General features: G+C 42.0%; 2 protein-coding genes across 3 annotated transcripts in view; both read right to left on the reverse strand.

The window, feature by feature from the left end:
* Positions 1-6,010, reverse strand: part of LOC308648865 (glutathione S-transferase alpha-3-like) — an 89,301-nt gene that overhangs the window by 61,407 nt on the left and 21,884 nt on the right. The gene's annotated exons all lie outside the window — the stretch shown is intronic.
* Positions 1-6,010, reverse strand: part of LOC308648861 (glutathione S-transferase alpha-3-like) — a 53,667-nt gene that overhangs the window by 25,753 nt on the left and 21,904 nt on the right. The gene's annotated exons all lie outside the window — the stretch shown is intronic.

Raw genomic sequence — 6,010 nt, forward strand, 5'->3', positions numbered from 1 at the left:
GTTAGGAATATTTGTGAGTTTATTCTGAGGAGTGGGGATGAATGTGGCCAAGAGGGTTAGGACAGTACAGAGATAACCCTGTCTGTAAGTAAAAGAAAACATGTCAGAGAAGACAGAGGTAGCCAAGAAGGATGGAGAGCAGAGGAATGCACTGTAGAATAACTGTATACACTTTAAATCTGCAGGTTTTCATTTGCCTTTGTTAGTTTTATTGTTAAATTTGGGGATATAATTGACTTACAATAAAGTGCACATAATTTAAGAGTACAATTGAATTACACCCATGAATTCAATACCACAATCAAGACATGAACATATTCAAGTCCACATGCCTTTTAAAAAAATTTTTTTGTACTTGTTAATGGACCTTGACTCATTTATTTATTTTTATATGTGGTGCTGAGAATAGAACCCAGTTTCCCACACACTCTAGGCAATTGCTTTACCACTGAGTCAAATCCCCAGCCCTCCTCATGCTATTTTAAAATCAATTCATCCTGCACCGTGCTATACTACTGATATATTTTTTGTCACAATATATTAGTTTCAATTTTCTAGAATTTTAAATAATTAAGTATTTCCAGCAAGTCCTCTAATTTTTGTCAGATTCAACCAAGGATCTGAGTCTCAGTCAATCACAGCAGTTAGGCTTCAGACAATCACAGGCTTCCAACCAATCAGACCATGTCCCTATGAGGCAAATTCACCATTGCATGGTACCTCATAAGGCAAAGGCCAACTGCAGCCAATCGGGTTGTTTCTGTAGGTCACTTCATAAAACCTGTACATGGGGGAGGGCATTCTGCTCATCTTGTTATGGGTTGCTGCCAGGGTCTGGATCCCTTCTGTTTCTGGGAATAACTGTTCAATGTAAATGGTCTCAGGTTTTCTTTTAACAGTTTCCTGTGGACATTGTAACAAACTCTCACAAGCTGCATGGCCTAAACTGTACAAAAAAATTTCTCACATATTCTAGAGGTCAGATGTCTGAAATAAAGGTGACAGCAATTTTGTGCCCCTCTGCAGACTCTGAGGGAGAAGCCGCTCCACGCCTCTCTCCCAGGTTCTCACAGCTGTCCTTGGTGTTCCTGGGCTTGGAGCATCATCAGTACAGACTGAAGGAAATGGACAGTGGAAAAGGAAGCAAAGAGGAGCCAAGGGAGAAAGGGGAAGAGAAGGAGGAATGAGAAGAGGAGGTGGAAGACACCAGAAAGTGTTAAGGGCAGGTGAGGAGGACTTTCCACCTCAGCCTTTAAAAATTGCAATTTTTAGTTGCTTTTTGGCAGTTTATTCCAACACAAATTTAAATTTGGTCAGAAAGTGATCTCTGTCTTGCAGAAAACTCATTGCCCAGGCCACTGCAAAGCCTTGTAACTGTCACTCCATGACTGAGCACCAGAGAGCACACTGTCCAGCACAGAGTGACCTCCCTGGGGCTGGAAGGACTGCAGTCTAGGTACACAGCCTCCACAGTTCTCAGGAGACTTTCCACAGAAGAAACTGAGCCCAACCTTTTAACCTCCCCCTGTCCACATCACAGACAGAGCCCACTGTCCCGTACCTCTGCCCTCTTTGGGAGCAGAACTTCTGGGAAAGGTTTTCTGTAGCCACTGTCTCCATTTCCTCACTTCTCACTTCTCCTCCACCCACTCTATTCAGGCCGCCTCTGTCCCTGCGACTCCACTGCAGCTGACCTGTCTAGGTCATCAGTGGCCTCCAAGTTCCCAACTCAGTCTTCCCTCTTCAGTGCTCAACTCATCTCTTGGATTCTTGAGGCCATGCTGTCTGTCCTGAGTACCCCGGACTCCACTGTCGCAGCCTCCTCAGCCTCCTTGGCTGGCCCCACTCAGCTTCCCTTCTCCTCCCCTACTGCCCTCCCCACAGGCCATCTCCTCAGTCTGTCACCATCCTCCAGAGTTTGGCCTCCAATTTTAGGTTCCAGAGACCTTTTAGTTTCTGTCTTGCTCTCTCTTGGGACATGAGTGTCACAAGGACAGTCAAGAGCCCTAAAGAAGAGCAGACATATCAAGGAACTGAGATCTGTTGCCACCTTTCAGGGAGGAACTGAGTGAGGGGGCCACGTCTGAAGTAGACCACCAACAATTAATCCTTCAGGTGACGACAGTACCTGAAGGTAAACTGACTGCAACCTCCTGAGACATCCTGATGCTGAATTCCCCCACTAAGTTGCTCCCAGATTCCTGACTTCCATTCACAAATTGTGAGCATAGGGCTGAGGTTGTGGCTCAGTGGCAGAGCGTTCGCCTAGCATGTGTGAGGATCTGGGTTTGATCCTTAGTACCACATAAAAATAAATAAATAAATAAATAAATAAATAAATAAATAAATAAATAATAAAGGTGTTCTGTCCATCTACAATTTAAAAATATTTTTAAAAATTGTTAGCATAATAAATGCTTGTTGTATTAATCCACTAATATTGGTGGCAATCTCTACAGCAATACATGGCTAGCACACTCATAGAACCTCTCTGACCTCATCCTTCAGTGCTTCCTCCCCAGGACCCTATAACACTGTCCTTCCTTCCTTCTGGCCTGAAACACACCAAATTTTTACCTGACCAAGTTCCCTGCCTTCATCTTCCTTCTGGCTGGGGTTGTCTTGACCTGGATCATCACATGTTAGCTTCTTTCTCTCATTCAGGATTTGCTTTATGATAGCCCTCATGCCTAAATCAACTTGGGGAACACAATGGGTGATCAGTAAATATTAGGTAAAATAAGGAATGAAATCAGGTAGATATCATTTAGAAGAAACATAATCCTTGAGAAGAGTCTACCAATTTCTGTGATTAAAGTCTGAACATTTTTCTATTAGTTCTCCTTTGTAGGCTTGTTGACTTAGACCATTGCAACTGTACTGAAGGTTCCCAAGGACAGATAAAGTCAAACAACTATGGAGTTTAGAGGGAAGGTGAAAAAAGATTGTGTGAGATACTTTAAAGGCCTATGTATCAAAGTCTACAAAGATTAAAATTGTGCTGATTCATCCTGCCCCATCTAAGTAGCTCTAATACACATGTGTTCTTCAAGAATATTTTGGAAAACTGAACATACACAATTCCTCCCATCTTGAGCTAATCCCCCTAGTTCAGTCAGATAAGTTGACATCCACCTTTACCTCAAATATGCACACATGCAGCCTCTCTTTGAAAATGGTGGATTAAAAACCAAATGTTGGGCTGGGGTTGTGGCTCAGCGGTAGAGCGCTCACCTAGCATGTATGAAGCCCTGTATTCCAAACTCAGCACCACATAAAAATAAATAAATAAAATAAAGTTGATATTGTGTCCAACTAAAAAGTAAATATTAAAAAAAAAACAAATGTTGATTTCTTTACAAAGAACAAATCAGTTATTAGTCATAGTCCAATTTTGAGTCATATTGCGATTTCATAAACTGTCCCTGCATTCTGGGCTGTTTAGTTTGACAGTGGTACCTTCCTCTCCGAAGGCCATCAGGCTGTGGGAGGTGGCCCATTTTGGAGGTGTGATTCTCAGTGTGTTCCTAGGTCCTTATACTAGGACCTTGTCATTTCTGCACTTCTCATTGAGGGATGTGGTGGTAGAGTCTTCTTACTGATGCCAGCTTCAGAGTTCTCCAATCCCCACTTGAGGGATCTTAATCCTATACTTATATTTATAAATAGGTATTTCATTCAACTTTCTTCAGTGCCTCTCTGCTCTTCTATTTTTCTTTTTTTACTGAGAACTGAACCCAGGGTTGCTCTATCACAAAGCTATACCCCAACTAATTTTTAACTTTTTATTTTGAGACATGGTCTCATGAAGTTGCTCATTGTGAACTTGAACTTGTGACCCTCCTGCTTTAGCCTCCTAAGTGCTGGGATTACTGGTGTGTACCACCATGTCTGGCTTCAGCCACTCTTTTGGACTGGTTCTTTGGCTTCTTGCAGGGACCCTCCTTGGCCCAATGTGACATATTGATTTGTAATTCCTTTTATGCAAAGTTTTTTCAACATTGTTTATTATGCATTCCTCAATCTTGTATTCCTAGCACCAAGAGCAATGAGGTAAATCTTAGGAAATTCACTCCAGGATAAAAAGAAATTCTAAATATATGTCATAAGCTAAGGAGTGCTGAATCTGATGAGTTAAAAAAATCTTTGTTCTAGAGCATGTTAGTCAGCTTCCCTTTCCATAACAAAGAACCTGAGATAATCATCTTTAAAGAGGAAAGTTTTATTTTGGCTCATAGTTCAGGCGTTTCACTCAGGGTTCATTTGGCCTTACTTTTTTTTTTTTGTTCCTGTGGTGGGCCAGTATATCATGGATGGCAAGAACATGTTTCAGAGGAAAACTGCTCAAATCATGTTGGCCAGGAATAAAAAAAGAGCTAAGGCAGGGTGGAGGGAGAGGAAGAGACCAGCTTCCCACAATCCTCTTCAGAGTCACACATTCAGGCAGGTAAAAATGCCCCTCTTAAAGACTTTCAATACCTTTTAATAGTGCCAAACTGAAGAACAGTCCTTCAAATGTAGTCTTTTGATGGACATTCCAGATTTAAGGTGAAAAAAAATTGCCTCAGATCCCCAAAGTCTCATGTATATCACAATGCAAAATACGTTTTTCTGTTCTCAAGGCAGATTGAGGGTATAGTATTGAAAGGGCTTTTAACAGAACCTCCCCACCCCCACCCCCGCTTAATTTTCTAAGGAGTCTCCAGGTGATAGGAAGCAGGTAAATGTGCAAAAGGGAACTGGAAACCCTTTAGGAAGCTGTCTAGGAAGGAACATCTTGGTTGGGCTCAGTTTACCTAACATTGAATAAACATTAAAAAAAAATGAGTCCCAGGTCACCCACTGCCCTACCAGAACCATCTGTGGGGAAGCTAACACTATGAAAATGACTAGCTGGAACTAGGCCAGAAAATTCAACTCCCTAGATCCCATAGGCTTGACAGAGGACAAATGACTAATTATCTCAATCTGTATTTTGAGATTCCAGATTTAAAGGAGACCTCCTCTTCCTTCCCTTCCTGTAGGGCATGTGAATGCTGCTGCTTGGGTAGAAAAATGGTGGGGACAGCAGGGGCAGTGTGTGCAGATGGCAGCAGAGGACCATTCAGATTTTCAGATATTGTTTCTGAGCTACTGGATTCCTTGAATGGAGTAAGCCCCCAGGCTACCCAATATAATGTGGTGTTTAGAATACTTAATTGGAGGTCACTAGGATGAGAGATCTCAGGTCCCTAAGTCTTATATATATATAAACTGAAACCCGAGTCTTCAGGAAGGTCATGTGCTCAGGAAATATTAACTAAAGCTCATCTCATCAGAAACTGCTGGCTGACATCTAACCAGTGACTTTCCATTTTAACCAAACAAATATTTTCCTCATTTGTTTCCTTTATTACCTTATAATTTTCTTCTCACATCCATCTGGGTGGTGGCCTAATCCTTCTGGTTTGTTAATGCCAGATACATGAAATTCTGTCTCCTGAAATAAATCTGTGAAAAATTTAATGTGCCTAAACTAATCTTTCAACATGAATAAGAGACTCTCAGTGGGGGAAAATGTCATTTTTTCTGAGTTACTTTAAAGAACAGTTTTTAAATGTGATTTTATGTCATTTGGGCAAGATAAGGTGTGTGGGTTTACTTTATGACTTTTTATTTTCCTCACCACAAAATCTAACTTGTTTCTAAGGTCTTCAAAGTCTTTACTCCAAACTCTGAGCCCTGTTCCCTGATGTCCCCTCAGGGTCACTCGTTCCTGTCTTATGCTTTAATGCTCCTCTGAGAGCAGCTGTGTTCTCTTTCCTCAGATACATGGTGCTTGGCCTCTTCTTGGCCACTGATTGTGCTGACCTCTGCCTGGATTCTACTCCTGCTGCTCAGTGCTGGTGCCACCCCCCTCACTGATTGTCCCTCCTGCTCATCTCACCTCAGATATGAGTCCCCTCCTTGAGAAACCTGTCTCACCCACAGATCCCAGCAGATGTGTACTGATGGTGCCCTCCCAACATTA

The sequence above is a fragment of the Spermophilus citellus genome (genome assembly GCF_964194105.1).
Source record: "Spermophilus citellus genome assembly, chromosome: 5".
Classification (NCBI taxonomy): domain Eukaryota; kingdom Metazoa; phylum Chordata; class Mammalia; order Rodentia; family Sciuridae; genus Spermophilus; species Spermophilus citellus.